Source organism: Rattus norvegicus, chromosome 18 (assembly GCF_021556685.1).
Source record: "Rattus norvegicus strain SHRSP/BbbUtx chromosome 18, alternate assembly SHRSP_T2T, whole genome shotgun sequence".
In the NCBI taxonomy this organism is placed as follows: Eukaryota; Metazoa; Chordata; class Mammalia; order Rodentia; family Muridae; genus Rattus; species Rattus norvegicus.
Genome location: NC_141551.1, coordinates 28553792 through 28574726, shown reverse-complemented (window position 1 = coordinate 28574726; position 20935 = coordinate 28553792). Strand labels below are relative to the sequence as shown.

At 43.2% G+C, this 20935-nt stretch overlaps 1 long non-coding RNA gene across 1 annotated transcript in view; it reads right to left on the bottom strand.

The window, feature by feature from the left end:
- Nucleotides 1–1839, bottom strand: part of LOC147999737 (uncharacterized) — a 144997-nt gene extending 143158 nt beyond the window's left edge. The window contains exon 1 of the long non-coding RNA XR_015642894.1: nucleotides 1627–1839. This is a non-coding gene — a long non-coding RNA (uncharacterized LOC147999737). The remainder of the gene's footprint in view (nucleotides 1–1626) is intronic.
- Between the last annotated feature and the right edge of the window lie 19096 nt (nucleotides 1840–20935).

Here is a 20935-nt window from a genome sequence, read left to right as displayed (position 1 = left end):
TGTGGAGCAGAAGGAAGAATTTGTGATTACAGTTGGATCATATAGTGTTAAATTTAGCAAGAAGAGGAAATATGAAGCATTTAACCAGTTGTGGAAAGTCAAGTTGTAAGATTGAGTAATTTACTGAAACTCTGTAATAAAGGCAGAGGAGTTAGAGGTATAGGAACCCAGTCTGCTTTCTATCTGAGAAAGTTCATTAGCTAGCTCGAGGGTTGTATTATCATCTGGTGTGTGCCTCATAGCTAAGAGAAGTCAAGTTCAAAGACAATGAGTTACCCATGGGGAAAGGTATTGAATTATTCATAGGGGCATCCCAAGAATAACCTCAACATCCAAAATTTCTGCAAGGCTAGATGTCTAAATCATCACTCAGACCCTCTGGAGGCCATACAGTGAGTCCCGGACTCACCAGAAAGTATCTCTACCCAGGCTTGGGAGTTTCTAATCAGCTACAAGAGCCCAGAAGTGGGAGGGGATCGAGAGTTGCTCTCAAGAGAACACTTGCCCAAGGGTCAAAGTCTACTCCTAGTTCAGGGAAAAGGAGTACCAACGTATACCTGAATGCCATAAGGCAGAGATGAGGCATCACGGGTTGTGATTCTATTGCAGTTTAGGGAGCCCAGTATTCCTACAAAATGTGTCTCAGAAGTCTTAAAACAGTTTGTCACACCAAAAAGACAGAGAAAGCAGTTTCTAGACCCTATTTGGAAAGATTATTTGTTTAGCAACAGAAGGGATCTGGACCTCCCAGACTCGGGAGGTCTACCTGAGAAGCTGGTAAAGGAAGCAACATGTCTGTGTTAGTAGGTTGGCTGACTAGAAGGAACAGAGGGACTGCTGGCAGGCTTGGGTTTAGGCAAATGGATGGAGCAAAATAGAGGCTCCCGACTTAGCTAGAAGATCCCTTCCCAATAAGGGGACAGGGCATGTTGGCACTACCAAAAAGGGATAGGTGAGAGGTACACCCCTAAAAATGTAGTTTAACGGTGGGGTTTGGTGAGAAAGGTTAGGTTGCCCTTTCCCCAAAATAGGGAAACAGGAGAGAGAAATGGGTCTCCAAAACTCCATTAGAACCGAGTAAGTGGACCCAGTGTCCAAAAGGAAGGAGATGGGCTGTCCAAATACCATGATAGTTACCTGGGGCTCCCTGCTGGTGATAGTAGTGGTCAGGTTCAGGGAACTCAGCTCCCTTCAGTCATCCATAGGCAAGCCTAGGAGATTAGCTGGAGAGATATCTGGACATAATGTCCTCCTGTCCTGCACAACATGAGGGCAATCGACAGCCCAGTGTCCCTCTTGATGACACCTAAGACATGACCCCCACTTTGACTTGTAGAAGTTAGGGCAAGCCCTCACCCAATGACCTTATTGACCACATTTGTAGCAGGAGCCTGGTGGTCTCTTAGCCTTAGAAGACCAGGAGTTCTGCGCAGTGGCTGAGGCTGGTCGGACAGCCTTTGCCAGCATATGGTCTGCAAGCCTTCTCATCCCTTCCATAGTTCACTTTAAAGGCCACCACCAAAACTTCTTCCTGTGGAGTTAGGGGCCCCCTCTCTAGCTTTTTAAGTTTGTCCTTTATGTCGGGGTAGCTCTGGAAAAAGAAATAGGTCATCAAAAGTTGCTTACCTTCTGGGTTTTCAGGGTCCAAATTAGTGAATTGCAATAAAGTCCCTGTAAGGCCAGCCACGCAGAGGGAAGGGAGGAGGGGAATGGGGAGAGACGGGACAAAGAGGAAGAGGGGAAGAGCAAGAGAGCAGAGAAGAAAGAGCAAAGAGAGTGAGGAGGAGCCAAGCAGCCCCTTTTATAGTCAGACATACCTGGCTGTTGCCAGGTAACTGTGGGGCGGAGCATACCTGACTGTTGCCAGGTAACTGTGGGGGTGGAGCTTAAACAGAACACCAACACAGTCCCTTCCCCCACAAGTTCCTGCTTCACCAAAAATGTCTGTCAGTTCTTCCAGGCCTGGTGGCTGAAGATGGATGCCCCTACTGACACAGAGGAAAGTTTAGTGACTGTCCAGGTAGCCAGTAAGTTTGTCGTTTTTATTAGATTTTGAAGCTGCTTGCTCTTCACTTCCTCTTTACTCAGGTGAAATGTATTCTTCTCAGGTCTCTGATACATTTGAAGACTAGACTAGTGATAGACTTCAAAGGTTCAGAGCTTTAACATTAATCAACGGGATTCTGATAATATTATCATAGTCACAAGCTCAAGATCTTAAATTTCTTTTGGTTGGTGTCTAATACAAATTTAAAAGGGACTTCTCATTGTGCTCATTTAACACAAACCCTCTACAAAACTTTAGACTCAGCAAGATAGAGCCCTTTCTCCAAAGTTGCCAGATACAAATGGGTTGGGCATTGTGGGTAGAATTCTGGTCCTGACAGTTTTCACAATTGTACTCATTGTATATAGTTCACTGATGTTAGAAAGAAAGACATTTCTCAAACTAAAAGTTGGAGATGTTGGAATAACCACCCCCATATATATTGTGTCAACTGGCTGTGAAGGTGCATCCCTGTATTCTCAAACATCAATTGCTATACCAGCAGCACCAGGCTAGCAGGAATAGTAATTATCACTTCTTCACCTGAACAAAAAGAAAGGCAAGTTGCTGTGAGGGAGGAAGCTCTCTCCCTATGTTAATAGCTTTTTGTTAGAGAAAGAAGTGTGGCATTTGAGTAATAAAGTGCTGGTGGCTGAAGCTGGGGAAGAAAGAAAGAGGCAGAAAGGGATAGAAGAGAACAGGAGCAGAATAGGGAGATTAGAGCAGAGAAAGCCCCAGCAAACAGACCAACAATCTTATTATGCAGGTGTCTCTGAGTCTGTATTATTAAACCCCAAGTGGGACCCCAAAAGCCCCACAATATGTGACATATGGAAATTCATCTTCTTCTGGCCTACTGAGAGAATGAGCAGAGCCAAGAGGATTTGAGTTCCCAAAAAGATGGCACAGGTCTTAAGCCAAGGGGGTGAATCTTGGACCAGAGAAAGCCATCAGTCAATGTAGGGAAACTGGTCAAGTCTCCTGTCACCACATTGTAGATGATCTGAACCAGCTGGGGGTCCCGAGATCTGTCATTGGGCCATCTGACTCCAAAAGCAGACCAATCTACTTCACAGAAGGGCCAGAGTTTCCTGGATAAGGGAGACACACCATATCTATCATCAACAAAACCTTCTTTGAAGTGTTTTAACATACACTTCAATGGTATCTTGGAACTTCTCATTCCCTCTCCCATCATGGCTCCCTTTATTCCACCCAACAAAACTGACAAAAACACACAGAGAGAGAGAGACACAAGACAGTAATAAAGATAACCAGGGGTGGCCACCAAACAGAGTTAAGGGGAACCAGTGACATATCTTTAGGATCCTAGACACTGGAATTTAGGCTGTATCCAGCATTTCTAAAGTGTCCTAGATAGAAGGCACTATAATCAGACTCACCTCTAAGCCTCTGGGGCAATAGGAGTATAGACAGGTGTCTGTAAGACCCTGAAACATCTCAGGGTTCTCAGCCCCCAGGAACTGTCCGTTCTCTGCATTGTCACCCAGAGGAGGTCCAAGAACCCTGGTGCCTCAGTGTCTCAATCTCTAGGGATCTCTCTGGTGCTTCCAGAATGCTACAAGGTAAGGCTACCAGATAATACACAGGGAAACCTTTAAAGCCAGAAAGTCTTTATTGCTGAACAGTGGTTACACAGGAAAAACTTGCCCAAATAATGCAGCCCTTGAGCCTCACTGTTGTCTTTCACGAACAAAAGACATACCTGGATGACACACCTTGGTTAGAAAGAACAATTAACAAGAAGCAAAACAACAGGAGCCAAAATCAAGAGGCTTTGGTGGATCCCAGAACTATAGACTTGGGTCTTTGATGGATTAGGTCTTTGTTCCTGCTTTTGACATGTGTTAGAGCCTATGTGCTGGGTTTTAAGGTCATAATTATGCCTTCAGCATGGTGTCAGTTGTGGTAATGTGTACCAGGGAATGTTAGTGGTCCCTAAAAATCAGACAGGAGCTGATCTGATGCAACTCACAGCAGGGTCTTTATTCTATTCGAGCTAGTTTGAGCCACCAGCTCACAGCTGATGTGCAGGATGGTTTGGGTAGAGAGAAGCCCAGAATATCTATCAGGGCAAGGCTTAATAATAAGCAGCAAGTGGGGGTAAGTGTGTAATCATCTATTTGGAAAGCTACTGTAGCCTTTAACATAATTGGCTGGTACTGGGAGCCATATCATAAACTTAATTTCTGTTCTCCTCTACATTGGTTATTATAACCTGGAGGTTCAGGTTTGTTGAGGGTTTGTAACCTGGAGGTGCTGGTCTTGTTGAGGGTGTAACCTGGAGACTGGAGCTAGGCCCGGGTTTTGTTGTGGGTGGGCAGGGGTGGGAGGGGGGGGCCTAGCAACTTGGAAACTAATGCAAGGTACCAGCCTGTTAGTTTACCTGAGTTCGAACTTAGGTTCTCTAAAATGGAGTCTGAATTTAAAAGATTTGGTCTCACATCCCTCCTCCCTTCTCTTGTGACTAGAAGTTCCAATCATGGGACTTCCTGAAGCTTCATGAAAACAGTAACAAGGTTATGCCTTTGTGGTGTCCCTGGTGCATGGGTAAGGGCCTGATGGGAGATAGGAGGGAGTCTTAAGGCTGAATCCTCCTCCTGCTGGCCAGGGTCTTTCTTCTTCAACTGCAAACATGTGTGGTGGATCCACACTGTAACTCTGCAGCACAGGGACCCTTTCAGTGAAGCTCTAGTGACCCCTGGCAGTCTCTCTTGGCTAGGACCCAATCTCTAGGGTAAAGTTGGTAGAGCTCGAAAGGTGGACCTGTTTTATGGAAAGCAAGAAGTTTAAGCCAAACATGTTTGTGTGCTCATTGGACATCCTCGAAGTTGTGTAACAATTCGCAATCATCTGCTTCTGTAACAACTTCTGTCAGTAGGTGAACCAAACATAACTTTAAAAGGGTGAGTCCCATCTGGTATGGGGAGTTCTGTACTCTATAAAGAATGAAGGGCAGAAGAGTCACCAGTCACCATCAGTCTCTGAGGTCAATTTAGTTAAGGTCTCTGTCTTAGATAGGATTTTACTGTTGTGAACAGACACCATGACCAAAACAAGTCTTATAAAGGACAACATATGGGGCTGGAGAGATGGCTCAGTGGTTAAGAGCACCCGACTGCTCTTCCAGAGGTCATGAGTTCAATTCCCAGCAACCACATGGTGGCTCACAACCATGTGTAAAGAGATCCTATGCCCTCTTCTGGTGTGTCTGAAGACAGCTACAGTGTACTTATATATAATAAATAAATAAATCTAAAAAGGACAACATATATTTGCAGCTGGCTTACAGGTTCAGAGGTTCAGTCCATTATCATCAAGGCAGAAACATGGCAGCATCCAGGCAGGCATGGTGCAGGAGGAGCTGAGAGCTCTACATCTTCATCTGAAGGCTGCTAACAGAATACTAGCTTTCGGGCAGCTAGAATGGGGGGTCTTAAAGCCCATGCCCAGAGTGACACATCTACTCCAACAAGGCTACACCTTCTAATAGTGCCACTCCCTGGGCCAAGCATATACAAAGCATCACATTCTACTCCCTGGCCCCATAGGCTTGTCCAAACATATAAGTATGGGGCAGGTGCATGCCTAAACATAGCATAATGCATAATACATTTACTCCAACTTCTGAAGCGCCCATAGTCTATAGCAGTCTCAACAATGTTAAAAGTCCAAAGTTCAAAGCCTCTTCTGAAATGTATCCAATCACTTAACTGTAATTCCCAAAGCAAGCCAGGAAACCAGCTGGGCAAACTCTAAACTCTGCATCTCCATGTCTGATGTCAAAGCAGCCTTCAGATCTCCAAGTCCTTCTTCGTCTTTGTTGACTGTAACAAACTTGTTTCTGCTGGGCTGGTTCCACTCCCTGTTAGCATCTTTCCTCAGGAGATATCCTATGGCTCTGGCATCTCAAAAATCTTGGAGTCTCCAAAGCAACTTCATTATTACAGCTTTTCGTTTCAATGTCTGGGATCCACACATGATCTGGGCTCCTATAAAGGGCTGATGTCACTTCTCCAGCTCTGCCCTCTGCAGCACTCTAAGCTCAGGTTAATCCACTCCACTTATGCTGGTATTCTTGGTGATCATCCCATGGTACTGGCATCTCCATTACACTGCGGTCTTCCGCTGCAACTAGGCTTCACCAATAGCCTCTCAGAGGCTCTCTTCATGGTGCCAAGCCTCAATTCCTTTGAATGACCCCCTCAGTCCTGGGCCATCAACTGCAACTGAAGCTGCACATTCACCTTGGCCTTTCATGGCCTCTCACAGTGCCAAGTCTCAGCTGTTCTACATGACCCCTTCAGGCCTTCACAACCAGTACCACCTGAGTGATTTTTACACATCACCAAGTCCAGCTGCAGCACGAGGTAAAAACCTTGGCTATTCTGAAACACAGCTCCTTTGTGCTCTCAGAAAACACTCCCCCAGAAGATTTCATCTCAGTGATGCTGGTCTTTTCTTAATCTCCGATAACTTCTTAGCTCCAGCTCACCAGCATCAGTTGTTCCAATAGTCCCTTCTATTTTTCACTCTAAGGCCAGAGCCACATGTTGAGTTCTACTGCTTGTAGGAACTGGAACATGGCCCTCCTGTTCTATTATATCGTCACTAGCTTTCTGTTTTCCAACTCCTTCACTGCCTAAGCTTGGCTGTTCTGGATGTTGCTCTGTGGATTGACCTTGAACTCGAGAGATCTGCATGCCTGCCTCCTGGAATTAAAGGTATGGACCACCATGCCTGGATTTTCTTCGCCTAGAATTTGCTCTGTCCCAGTCTGGCCTTGATTTTAGAGATCTGCTTGGCTTTATCTCCTGGGATTAAAGGTGTGCACCACCATGCCTGAATTTAAATTTAGCTGGGTAGAATTTTACCCCAAAGTCCCACTCCCTTAATCTGCTATCTCCTAGAATATAGGATTCAGCTCCGTTCTACTTCCTGGTTCATCCTTAATACACGAACCATATATTTTATATTTTTTCCTTTCTCAGGTTGCTATGCTTGTTTAAAATGCTCTTCATGAGACTTAACTAGAAAACAAAGTTTATGATGGGTATTTCTGAGATTTCCTTTGTCAATGCAATTAATCTGAGTCTCTTCATCTCAGCCTCAGGCAGACTCCAGAAAAAGATAAAATGTAGTGGCATTCTCTAGGCCACCTATTGAAATTCTCCACAGAAACCTCTTGGGCCAGGTAAACACAATTCAAATCATTCTCAGAAACAAAGTCTTCCATATTGCTACTAGGATGGCCCACTAAGCCCTAGTTAAAGCATTCCACTGTTTTCCAAATCCAAAGTCCCAAAATCTACATTCTTCCAAACAAAAGGATGGTCAGGCCTATCATAGCAATACCCCACTCCTAGTAACAACTTCTATCTTAGTTAGGGTTTTACTGCTGTGAACAGACACCATGACCAAAACAAGTCTTATAAAGGACAACATATATTTGCAGCTGGCTTACAGGTTCAGAGGTTCAGTCCATTATCATCAAGGCAGAAACATGGAAGCTTCCAGGCAGGCATGGTGCAGGAGGAGCTGAGAGTTCTACATCTTCATCTGAAGGCTGCTAACAGAATACTAGCTTTCGGGCAGCTAGAATGGGGGGTCTTAAAGTCCATGCCTACAGTGACACATCTACTCCAACAAGGCTACACCTTCTAATAGTGCCACTCTCTGGGCTAAGCATATACAAAGCATCACAGTCTCTTTTGGGGTTCTGTTTCTCTTCTCTGTCTGTCTTGAACTCTAAGGTCTATAAGCAAAATGAGTTTCCAATCATTCCCCAGAATATTAGCTCATCTTTAACTTACCTGGGACACAAATGTAGTCAATTGTCTATCCCTATAAACTTAGAAAAACCATACCTTGGAAGAATTTTCTTCAATAGTTTGTTACTGTCTGTAATCTCATGCTTAGTTGGGAAAGTCTCAGTCCATCCTGAAGAGGTATCTAAGAACAACAGCAAATATCTGTATCCAGATTTCTTGGTTTCACCTCTGTGAAGTACATTTCCTCATAGACTCCTGGTTTGGTGCTCTGGTATTGAGTATTGGGGGTTCTTTTCATTAGCAACCACATTAGTCAATTGACAGGCCTTACAGTTTTTTAACAATTTCAGCTCTTTTTGATTAGCATCTCTAATTCTGATGTGGGACTGGTGAACTAAGCCTTGCATTCTCTGGAATCCCATATGTGAAGATCTTTTTCAGTATGTGTATATCCATTTTCTCTGGTACAATTAGTTCATAGTCAGCTGTATTCCATCATCTCTTATGACACTGAGACATGGACAGGTTTTTGGCCCCAATCACATCTTATGTCTGATCAGAGAGTATGGGATCACCTGGGTCTATGGCTATCAAGGACTTGTAGGGGTGGACAATTTCTAGGGCTACCCACTGGGCTGTCTTATTGCCCTTTAGGTTGGAGTTTAGCCCTTCTTTCTGCCATCAGAAGGCCTCTTTCCCTATAAGTAGCCTCACAGATATGAGCTGTAGCAAAGGCACACCTACTATCTGTGTCTCTTGTCTTTTCTCAACTCTAATGCCTTGGTCAGACTTTCTAGTGCCAGTTCAACTTTCTTGGCTGACATTACTGCCAGGAGTGACTCTGCTCATATGATCTCAATGTTTGAGACCACTGATGCTCCAGCATACCTCTGTCCATCCTGAATGAAGCTGTTGCCATTGGTGAATGTTACTTCTGCATCCATCAAATCAGTCATGCAGAGGCCCATCAAACCAGTCAGGGTCAGGCAGCAGGGCAGCTGAAAAATTATCTTGGGGGCATTCAAGAAAAGAGGCTGATAATGAGTCATTCTGGCATCTCTTTAACCAGGATGTTGTTGTTGCACTGATGTGTAAACAGGGGAGGGGCCATCTTCAGTCAATTGGTGACACATTGGCCATTGGCTGATGCCAGGGCCTCAAGTCTGAGTATGCATCCCCTAGGTCTAGGGAGGTTCTCTGCGGTTGGCAGAGTAAGGCCTTCTTACAGAGGCTCAATAGTCCAATTTTTCAGGGCCTCTAAAAGGTCTTGAGTTTTCATTTTGTTTCTGTTGCCACTAGGAAATAATTTATAAACTGATGAAGAAACCTTTATCTTCAGGTTTTAACAAGATAGAATTTTGAATTTATTAATTATCAGCAAAAAAAATTGGTGAGTTTTCCTTTTACTTTTATGGTTATTCTGGGCTTAGGGAGAGGGCATTTGTTATTTCAGCACCCTCCTTACTTCCTTTTTCTGAAGCTATCTGTTTTAGGCATCTCCTATAGTCTTCTGGTTTGCCATAGTTGCCAAAAGGATCTTTGCCAAGTCTGGAGTCTGTTGCTTCTGTCCTCTCATCTGTTTCTCCTCTGTAGTCTTTCTTTTATTAAACATTCTCAGACTCCTTTCTCCTAACTTCTCAACCCTCTGGAGCTTTTGTTTAATATCTGGTGCTGCCTGATTAATAAAAGCTAAAACAACTGCTGCCTTTGCTACCAGAGAAAAAGCTGTGAGCCTTTTATTTTCTCTCTGCTTAATGTCATTCAAATTTGTGGGAAATCTTGTGGATGCCTTGAGACCTGCCAGCAGAGCCTGATGGTAGACCAAGAGCCTCCTCTTACCTTCAATGGTGTGAAAATCCCAGTCTGGAAGAGTCAGGTAAAAGCAAACATATGGGGTTGAGGGGGTGTTTCCCTTGTGGAGCCAGGAACCAATTTGTTTGCCTCTTCTGTAGTGAAGGGAACTTGCAGAATGTGGTAGCCTGTCTCATGTTAATAAGCCCTTCAAAGTCAAAGTCACCTTGTCAAAGTTATCAAAGTTACCTCATCAAAGTCATCTGTCAAAATCATTTCATCAAAGTTATCTCATCAAAATTAGTTCATCAAAGTCACCCTCATCAAAGTCATCTTGTAACAAGAAACATAAACATGACATATAAAAACACAAATAAAACCTTCCCTGTCTGTCTAGCAGAAACAAGAAACGACCAGAAAGTAATACTCATGAAAAAGATCTCTCTATAACACCCAAAACACAAATTCAACCATCTCTATCAGGCAGAAATGAGAACTAACCAGAAAGTGGTGCATACCCACAGAAAAAAAGAACCAGATTGGTGGGCATCTCTCAGCTCCCCTAAGCCCACGCCCACCCCAGACCTAGACTCAGGATGTCTCCTGACCCTGCTGTAACCACAGCTCCAGACACATCCGTCCTAACTGAAAACCAGCCACGGAAACAAATCCAAGGCCTTACTGAATGTGGTGCCATTTAGAATCAGTGAACAGAAAAAGGCACAACCAGAAACAAAAACCAACCAAAACCAGAAAAAGATTCATACAGCCTATAGTAACAAGAACCAACAACCAGAATGTAGCACACACAGATGACAAATGTGGAACCATTCAGAATCTGAACAGAGGTAGCCAGCAACAAAAATCAAAACCAGGAAAAAGTACCCACAGTAACAAAAACAACCAAGAAGGTGGTGTTCACACACACACACACACACACACACACACACACCAACAACAACAACAACAACAGCAACAACAACAGCAGCAACAACAACAACTCTCAGTACTGCACAAATGTTTACTCGGTCCTGGAATAAATCATCATGGCGACATAAGTTGTTTATCTTTTTTCTTTAAGATTTATTCATTTATTATATATAAGTACCCTGTAGCTGTCTTCACACACCAGAAGAGGGCATCAGATCTCTTTACAGATGGTTGTGAGCCACCATGTGGTTGCTGGGAATTGAACTCAGGACCTCTGGAAGAGCAGTCGGTGCTCTTAACCCCTGAGCCATCTCTCCAGCCCAAGTTGTTTATCTTTACACAACTTTTTCTTACATTCTATAGATCTGACAGAAAGTTTCTAACATTCAGACAAATTAGCCGCCACCACAAATCACAAGCTTTTGCGCCACTGCTCAAATACTCACCTGCTCAAACCACATAGAAAACATCTGACACTCAAATTCCTCAGCAGGGCTCAAACCTAGAAGAATTACGATGGCAATGGAAGCCACCAGCTTCCACACAAATAAACCATCTCAGCACAGCACAGCTGGAAGAGTGACCACAATCACCTCTACACAAGCTTGCTTCCGTTCCACTCTGAACGGAAGAAAGCTCAGACAAATTCAGTGCTCAGATAGGCAAGAAGCCGGAAGTTTAACACAGTGTTACAAACATGAAAACACAAATACCTAGACTATTTTTGCTGGCTTCAAGATCCTCCAGATCGCTAGTCCTCTGTGTCCTGGTGAACTTCCCAGCTAATGCACCAAAAGGTAGTTAGTGCCAGGGAAATAGTAGTAGTCCACCAAAAAACAGACAGGAGCTAATCTGATGCAACTCACAGCAGGGTCTTTATTCTATTCGAGCTAGCTTGGGCCCCTCAGCTCACCGCTGACATGCAGGATGGTTTTGGTGGACAGAGGAGCCTTGAATATCTAACAGGGCAAGGCTTTATAGTATGCAGCAAGTGGGGGTAAGTGTGCAAGCATCTATTCGGAAAGTTACTGTGGCCTTTAACATAATTGGCTGGCGCTGAAAGTCATAGCATAAAATTAATTTCTATCATCCTCTTCATTGGTGGTCATTAGGCAGGGGATGGGCTTGTAGCCGGGGGTACAGGTTTGTTGGGGGTGTTACCTGGAGACTGAAGCTAGGCCCAGGTTTTGGGAGGCAACTTGGAAACTAATGCTAGGTACTAGCCTGTTAGTTTACCTGAGTTCAAACTTAGGTCAGGTTCTCTAAAATGGAGTCTGTATTTAAAAGATTTGGCCTCTCAGCAAGGTCTAGGGGCCTTTTAGTCTTGGTTCAGTTAAGAGAACTTGTCTCAAAAAAAGAAGGTAGAGCAATCGAGGAAGACACAGACACAAATACATTCACCTGCACATGTGTGCACACACACACACACACACACACACACACACACACACACACACACAAATACATATACCACCCCCCAACTCTGTAAAAAAGGTAAAGGTTACACTGAAAATGTGCTAGTGAACTTGTAATTAGGCTCAGTGAGTATGGGAACTTCATGTGCATTCATGAGGACCTGAGTTTGAACCCCCAAACTCACATAAAAAGTTAGACATGGAAGGTTGGAGAGATGGCTCAGCAGTCAAGAGCACTGGCTGCTCTTCCAGAGGTCCTGAGTTCAATTCCCAGAACCATGTGGTGGCTCACAACCATCTGTAATGAGATCCGATGCCCTCTTCAGGCACACAGGTATGCATGTAGATACAGCACTCATATACATAAAATAAATACATAAATATCTAAATAAAAGTTAGACATGGCTGTGCATGCTTATAACCCATGGAGGGGCGGAGACAGATGGAATCCTGGTAGCTCGCTGGCCAACCAGCTTAACCAAAATTTTGAGTTCTCAATTCAGTGATATACTCTGCCTCACTGGAATAAGACAGAGGGTGATACAGGAAGACATCTATCATCCTTGTCTGACCTCTGCATGAATATACCCAATAATGTACTTGCATATACATACACCATATGAATGCACATGCACACACACAAACACACTCTTTTAGAAAGAAATGTGTTAGTGAGGATATGGAAACAGGTGCTAGAGAGATGGCTCAATGGTTAAGAGCATTGACTGCTTTACCAGAGGACCCAGGTTCAATTCCCAGTGCCCACATGGCACCTATCTGTAACTTCAGTTTAGGGAAATTGCTGCCCTTCAAACTCCAAAGGCACCAGGCATAAATGGTGCACATACATGCATGCAGGCAAAACATTCACGTGTATACCATAAAAGTAAATAAATTCTTACTACCCAGAGTCTTTCTACACAGCCCTAACTGTTATGGAATTCACTATGTAGACTAAGCTGGCCTTGAATTCACAGAGATCCACCTGCTTCTGCCTCCCCAGTGTTGGGACTAAAGGTGTGTGCCACTGTGCACAGCAAAATAAATAAAAATACTGTAACACAGAAGTTCTTATGTTAGGTAGAGTCTAAAATGACTGAGCAAAGAAGTTTAAACACATACCTGTATATCCATTGTTGCAAGATATTTGATCACACTGTGAACCCTGAGATTGTATTATTTACTTGAAAAACCTGTTTATAGTTGTAGTGTGGCTCGATCCTAGAAAACACCTTTAATCCAAGAGCTTTCTGTTTATTGTAAACAGGAATAAGTAGTCAACCATAGGTCAAGAGGCAGAGCAACCAGTTGACAAGGAATGAACATAGGAAAAAGACATAGACTGTAAAAAGGAGTCAGGAGGATGGATAGAGACACACACAGGAAGAAGAAGGGAGGGACACTGAGTTTGAAAGGGTTTTTCAGGGCTGGAGAGATGGCTCAGAGGTTAAGAGCACTAACTGCTCTTCCAGAGGTCCTGAGTTCAAATCCCAGCAACCACATGGTGGCTCACAACCATCTGTAATGGGATCTGATGCCCTCCTCTGGTGTGTCTGAAGATAGCTATAGTATACTCATATATAATAAATAAATAAATCTTTAAAAAAAAAAGAAAGGGTTTTTCAGACAGCAGAGAAGGAGAGTTTGATTTCACTTTTGGGACATCAACTGAGGAAGTAGGTCAGCTGGGTGCTTTCTCTGTTTCTCTGAGCTAACGGTATCTGGCTCCCAAGTCTTTATTGGTAAAATCTAACAATTGGGATTTTGTTAAAAACAGCAATCCATGTTCTTAAGAAGCATTGTGTTCAGCAAACCTAAAACTACCTATATGTCCAGCCACAGATAGATGCTAAAACAAAATGTAACATTTCAGAAAACAAGATTTTTCTAGCCTACTTATGTTTTTTCAGATGCAATTTTATGTTGGTTTATGTGTATGTGTCTGAGTGTACACATATGGGCAGGAACCCCCAGGAGACCAGAAGATGGCGTTCAATCTCCTGGAACTGAAGTTCTTGGCAGTTGTGAATCACCTCATCTGAGCACAGGAAATGGAACTAAAATCGTCTGGAAGAGCAGTAAGTGCTCTGAACTGCTTTGCCATGGCTCAGATCCACGTCTTTCCTTTTTAAAAGGAATGAAATTCTGACTGCACATGCTACAACATAGATGGGCTTCACTGCCATTATGCTAAGTGAAGAATTAATCTTAGAAAAGACTTATACAGCTGGGTGTGGTAGCAGGCACCTTTAATCTCAACACACGGGAGGCAGAGGCAGGTAGAGAGATCTCAGTGGGTTTGAAGTCAGCCTGGTTTACCTAGGAGTTCCAGAACATCCAGAGTTACATAGTGAGACCTAGTCTCAAAGCACCAAAAAGAAAGAAAGAAAAGACAAATAGGAGCTGGGTGTGGTGGCTTATTCCTGTAATCTCAGCATTTGCAGGTCAAGACAGTGGGAGTTCAAGACCATCCTCTGCTACATAAGTTCAAGGTCAGCCTGGGATACATGAGACTTTGTCTCAAAAAAACAATAAATAATGAACAAACAAGCGTTGGATTATTCTACCTTTATGATATTCTTAGAAATATCTATGAAAACAAACAAATGGTGGTTACTAAGGTTTAGAAATGGGAGACAGGAAGTTGCTATGTCCTGTGTATGGAGTCATAGTCTTACAAGAAAAAAGAGTTCTGTATATGGAGACGGGTGGTCATTACACAGCAGCATGGATGTACCTACTGCCACTGATTGAACAATGGAAAATGTTACTATACTCCATTCTGTTATGTGTACTTTACCATAATGAAACAGTTTTAAATGTTTAGATGCACTTATTGTATGGGTTGTAGTGGTTTGAATAAAAATGGCCCCCATAGGCCCATAAGGAGTAGCACTATTAGGAGGTGTAGCCTTGTTAGAGGAAGTGTGTTACTTGGAGTTGCTTCGAGGTTCCAGATGCTCAAGCCGGACCCAGTGTTTATTTCTCTCTTCCTGCTGCCCACCAACCCAGATGTAGAATTCTCAGCTATAGCCAGAGGTTATAGCACATGCCCATAATCCCAACACTTAGGAGGCAGAGACAAGCAGATCTTTGCATTTGAGGCCAGCCTGGTCTACGAAAAGTGAATTCCAGGACAGCCAGGGTTACACAGAAAAACCCTGTCTCAAAAACCAACAACAAAAAAAGAACTCTAAGCTACCCCTACAACACCATATCTGCCTGCATGCCGACATGCTTCCCGCCATGATTATTATGACTAAAGAAGCTCCATTTTATGCTAAGCATCCATCTCTGTACCCACTAACCAACTCCAATCCCTGGAAAATACGTTCCTAGTAACCCTAGCTCAGTGACATCCCCCCAAAAAACATACGGTTGTGACTATCTACTTGTTATATCACTAACTGCTTTTTTTTATTTTTGCTCCTGTAACTCCTAAGTTTGTTTTAAATTGTCTTAACCAGTTAATTTGGCAGTTTTTACTTGCTTGTACAGATATCAAAGGTCTTCCTGTGGTTTTCTCCTTTAAAAGTCATTCCCCACACCCTTCTTCCACGGTAATCTCAAATTTGGCTCAGAGATTGTTCATCCTGCTAGCAGCTAATCAATAAATCTTTTACTTATAATTGGATCGAGTTTATGTTTTTCTTCTCCCAGAGATCACAAACTCCATAACAATGGTAATGGACTAAGCCCCTGAACTGTAAGCCAGCCCCAATTAAATGTTTTCCTTTATGAGAGCTGTTGTGGTCACAGGGTCTCTCCACAGCTGTGGAAACCCTGACTAAAGACAGAAATGTAAGTATTTTGTATAGCATGTATGCATGTTTATGTATCATTCAAGTGTCTGATCTGGTGCCTGCAGAAGCCAGAATCCCCTGGAACTAGAATTAGAGATTGTTGTGAGCCACCGTGTGGGTGCTGGGGCCAAACTCGGGTCCTTTGCAAGAGTAGTAAATACCCTTAACCACAGACCATCTCTCTAGCCCCATACTCAAAATTTTAACAGAAATGAAGCAGGTATGGTGATGAGTATCTGTCATCCCAGCATTCCAGAGGCAAGAGAACCACACACTCCAGACCAACCTGGACAACATTCACAAAACAAAGAGCAGTTAGAAAGGTGCTGGCTCGGGTTGGGGATTTGGCTCAGTGGTAGAGCGCTTGCCTAGGAAGCGCAAGGCCCTGGGTTCGGTCCCCAGCTCCGGAAAAAAAAAAAAAAAGAAAGAAAAGAAAGGTGCTGGCTCCCAGGTGTCCAGAGAACTACATCAGCCTTCTGAGTTTGAATCTTCCACATTTCAGCCACATTCTAAAAACAAAGGGCAGAGAAAGCAAGTAAAACCACACGCGTTGGGACTGGAGGAACGACTCAGTGGTTAAGAGCATGTACTGCTCTTGCAGAGAACCTGGATTCTGTCTGCACATAGCTTAGGTAGCTACTGACGGTAACTGTGACAACTGTGGGCACCTACATTCACACAAGAACATACCCGCCTACGGCAACAGCATAAGGCAGAGACAATTCGCATGTAATTTTACAAACATGCCCGTAAAATCTTCCTAAACCAGCAAACACAGTTACAGAGTCACGCTACAGAAGAGAAATCAAGATGGCACACGGTAGGCTAGAAAGCCTACTGATGACGAATGAAAGAAACTGAGAACGCTAAAAGAATGTTCTGAAAGAGCTTGAAACGAGAAATGGCAGTCTGGGAAGCGATACCTTCCAGGGAAAAGAGGTGATATGAAGGGGTGTGTTGGTTTTGTGAGGAGAAGGCTTGGAGCATACACAGGAGACTCTTGCAGTCCGGAACGAAAAGCAAACCCAGAATCAAACCTCTAGCCAACTAAATAGGTGCATTCTACTCTAGGGACACGAGAGGGCACTCGAACTCAGAAATCTGATTAACCTCATTGGCAATTGCTAACACAGGAAAACAAAACATTCAAAATGCACAGAAAATAGCAGCGATTGCATAAGGTGAAGGAAATTAAAGTCAATCATCTTCTTTTTAAAAAAAAACCTAACCATGAAATAGGAAAATTTGAGGACAATACCCCAATCTAAATTAAATAGCCTTAAATATCACTTAATGATGTGAAGGGGAAAATAAGCTTTAACCCAAAATATAACTCAGAAATTGACATAAAAAATAAAAAAAAAATAAAAATAAAAGAACAGAGGTGTCTAAAAACACAAGACGTTGGAGAAAATAAATCAGTTCGGGGGAAAAACAAAATTTGTTAGACGACCTAAGGGAAATTTTATTTAAATGAAAGCACTGCTACTGAGGAAAAAAATACAAGTAAAATCAAGAAAGCAGTAAGCAGGTGCTTGGAGAACGTGAAAGATACAGATCCAAAGGAAAAAATAATGGAATACTTTCAAAATGGTATCAGAAACATTTTTGGAAGTAAAACTTGTGTCTGCACATTTAAAAGGTCTTACATGAACTCACCGGGCTACTCCGAGGAGTAGCGTAGAAAATCAATTAAACTCAAAAGAGGCTGGATAGATGATTCAGCTGTTAAGAAAAACTGAGTTCGATTCCCAGAGCCCAAGACAGTGCATACGTGATATACATTCACACCATCACATAAATAAAAATTAAAATCTTAATTTTTTTTAACTAAGTAAAAAAAATCCTCCAGATTTCAAGGGGAATATGACATAAAAGATATGAATATACCTAACTATTGGAACAAAAATATTACTAAGTGCTCTAATTTTTTTAATTAAATTCTTGTTGTTGTTGTTGTTGTTGTTGTTGTTGTTGTTGTTCAGCCTCCCACCCCCATTTTTTCTTTCTGGAGTTACATCATGTGTGCCAGCTATCTCAGTATTTGAAACTGCAATTTATTCAAGAAGTTCTGGGGTTGAGGGGGCAGGAGGGTTTAACATGCAAAAGTAGCCAAAGGTAATTCGCAGCAAGCAAAAGGGCCAGAGAGCGCCCGCGGGTCTCGAACCAACCACTCACCAGATAGGCAAGCGGCTGGTTGTGTTGCTCGAACCGACCACGTTACATAGCCTGCTCAAACTGGAGCACGTCGAAGTAACCGCTGAGCTAAAGCTGGCCCGTCCACCACTTCCTGGATACATATACTTGACTGTGCGAGAAACCTACGTCATACGAATACTTTGAAAGTTCTGTGGTAACAGACCAATCGGATTCCGTTCCGGCCATTGAGTCCTTCCCGGGCACCTAGAGCGCCTGCGCAGACTCCAGCACCTCCCTGGTGCAGAGCACTTCCCTCATCTAGTCCGCAGTGGGTAACCTCCGTTCTTCCTTACCCGCAGCAGTCACCCGCACTACTAAACCACGCCAACTCCGAGCTCGCCCGGCAACTGCCCTCGTCACTGTATTACCTTAAGCTTTTCAGTCACTACCTCAATCACCCAAGTGGAAACTTTGCAAAGTGTAAACTGTTACTCCAGACATACCTTGGAAATTCGCTGCTTAAAGAGGTTCTCCCACATTATATATTCGTATGTGTCCTCCTGTCACTATATAATTTCAAATACCTGGTCAACTCATGCCTTTTTTTTTTTTTTCGGAGCTGGGGACCGAACCCAGGGCCTTGCGCTTCCTAGGCAAGCGCTGTACCACTGAGCTAAGTCCCCAACCCCTTATGCCTTTTTTTAAAAGAAGATTTATTTATTTATTATGGTAAAGCATACAAGAAGAGGGCACCAGACCTCATTATAAGTGGTTGTGAGCCACCACATGGTTGCTGGGAATTGAATTCAGGACCTCTGGAAAAGCACACAGTGCTCTTAACCGCTGAGCCATCTCTCCAGCCCCTCTTATGCTTTTTACGTACTGAAATCAACTAATTTCCTCAAAATTCCTGTCTTTCCAGTTAGCCACCATATTTCAGTGTGAATTCAGATTCAATGTAGAACTTTTGATGTTTTGCTATGAATGTTGAGTATTCTTTTTCATTTAGGTAACTTAGACAGCATTTGAAAGGTGAAAGGCAGAGACTGGCTACATAAGACTCTGTCTCAAACAAAAAACAAAACTTAAGTCTTGGAGAGCTTTTCTACGGTGTATAGGTAACTCATCTCCATTGTAGTGGCCGCCCTAAATGCTCTGGCTTTTAACATTCCTTTATATCTACTGATGTATACAGAAGAATGTTACTTGTGTATGACTTGTTTTGGAGACAAGGTCTTACTCTTTAACCCAGGTTCTCCCTCAGGATTGTCATCCTCCAGCCTCAACTCCCAAGTAGGGTACCCCTACACCTGTTTGGAAGGTATAGGCTGGGGATCAAACCCAGGCCTCATGAAGGCTATTCACACAAGAATCATTTCTGTCCATAGACAGGGTCTCATACAACCCAGGCCTGAACACGTTATATAGCTGAGGGTGACCTTGAGTTTCTGACCTTCTTGGATTGCAGTGCCCCCAACACAGCCAGTTATAGTTTCCAAGGATTGAACCTAGAACTTTGTACACGCTAGGCAAAGCACTTTACCAACTGAGCTATATTACACACCCACAAGAATTTTGAAAGACAAATCCTTACAGCAGCATGGTGGCAAATGTCTATTATCCCAGCGCTTAGGGGAAGAGGAGGCAGAAGGAACAGGATTCAAGTCCATCTTTGGATACATAAGTTAGTTCAAGGTCACCCTAGACCATTTGAGATCTTCTCTGAGAAGCTACAGAGCCACCTTTCATTCCGTTTTCACTTTGAGACAGGGACTCACTATGTAGCCTTGACTAACCTGGAACTCACTATGTAGACCAGGCTGGTCTCAAATTCAGAGATCGGATGCCTCTGCCTCCCGAGTCATTGGTTTAAACGTATGCATCACAACACCTGGCTCCTGAGTATTTTAGGTAACATTTATCAGGGGAAGTTCCCTACCAGTGGATCTTGACACTGTTCCAGAAGATACTAATGACTTAACGAGACATGGTCATGCATGCCTGTAATCCCAAAGTACATGGGAGACTGACACAGGGGATCATAAGATTTTGTCTCAAATATAACAAAGTTTATCTTCTAAACACTCAATGAATAAATGGAATATATAAGACAACAGGTGCATTCACCTAAAGTACAAATTCTTCCATGGATTACAAACTTCCCTTTCAGAGATTCCTGAGTTATATGGGATTGTTCAGTGTTCTAAATCCCCCACCGCACCCAATCTTGACTTCCCAAACCACCATCTTAGACACCACACCACCGCCCCCATAGAACCTACCCAGGTCATTCCACTTACCACTCCCTAGAGAGTTTACAGAACCTGGAACACATGATTATAATGGAAACAGCAGAGATGATCTCACCATACACTAATTAGCCATTACCGAGTTGAATGGATGACTTCCCAAGCTGTGAATATTGTTAGAATCTCACTGAAACCTTGTCCGGCCTTGAAAATATGGAATGATCCATTCTACAAGGGTAATCTAAGACTTGTAGTGTAACTAATCCTGCCAATGAAAGCATACATGAATAGCAACTGGCCTGCAACTGTGAGGTCTCTTTGATATAAGGTCTTAGTATACAGGTATAGTAATCCTGCTTCTGCTTCCCAAGTGCTGGGGTTACACTGATTTTAAATTCCCAAGCCAGGAGTTGAGCCAACATATGGATGGAGTATTTATGCAGCACTCCCAGTGGCCAAATCCCATTGAGAATTCATTAAGCAAAAAAGAGTCATCAGTAAGGGATAGGGTAGAACATTTTGTGGGATCCTGTGCTTCAGATGCTACACACAGGTGAGGAACTATATGGGTCAAAGAAAAGTCACTGTGGCAATCTTGTCAAATGGACCCCTTTATTGAGAGTATAGAGCCAGCAAAGGGAGCTTCATCTATTTACAAGACTTGTATCCCCTCTGCCCTCATCCCCATCTCTCCCTTGAACTCCTTTAGGCAAGGCACAGTATGTGAGCTAGTTCTGACTATTTGGGAGGAATTTGTTTTCTAACTAGT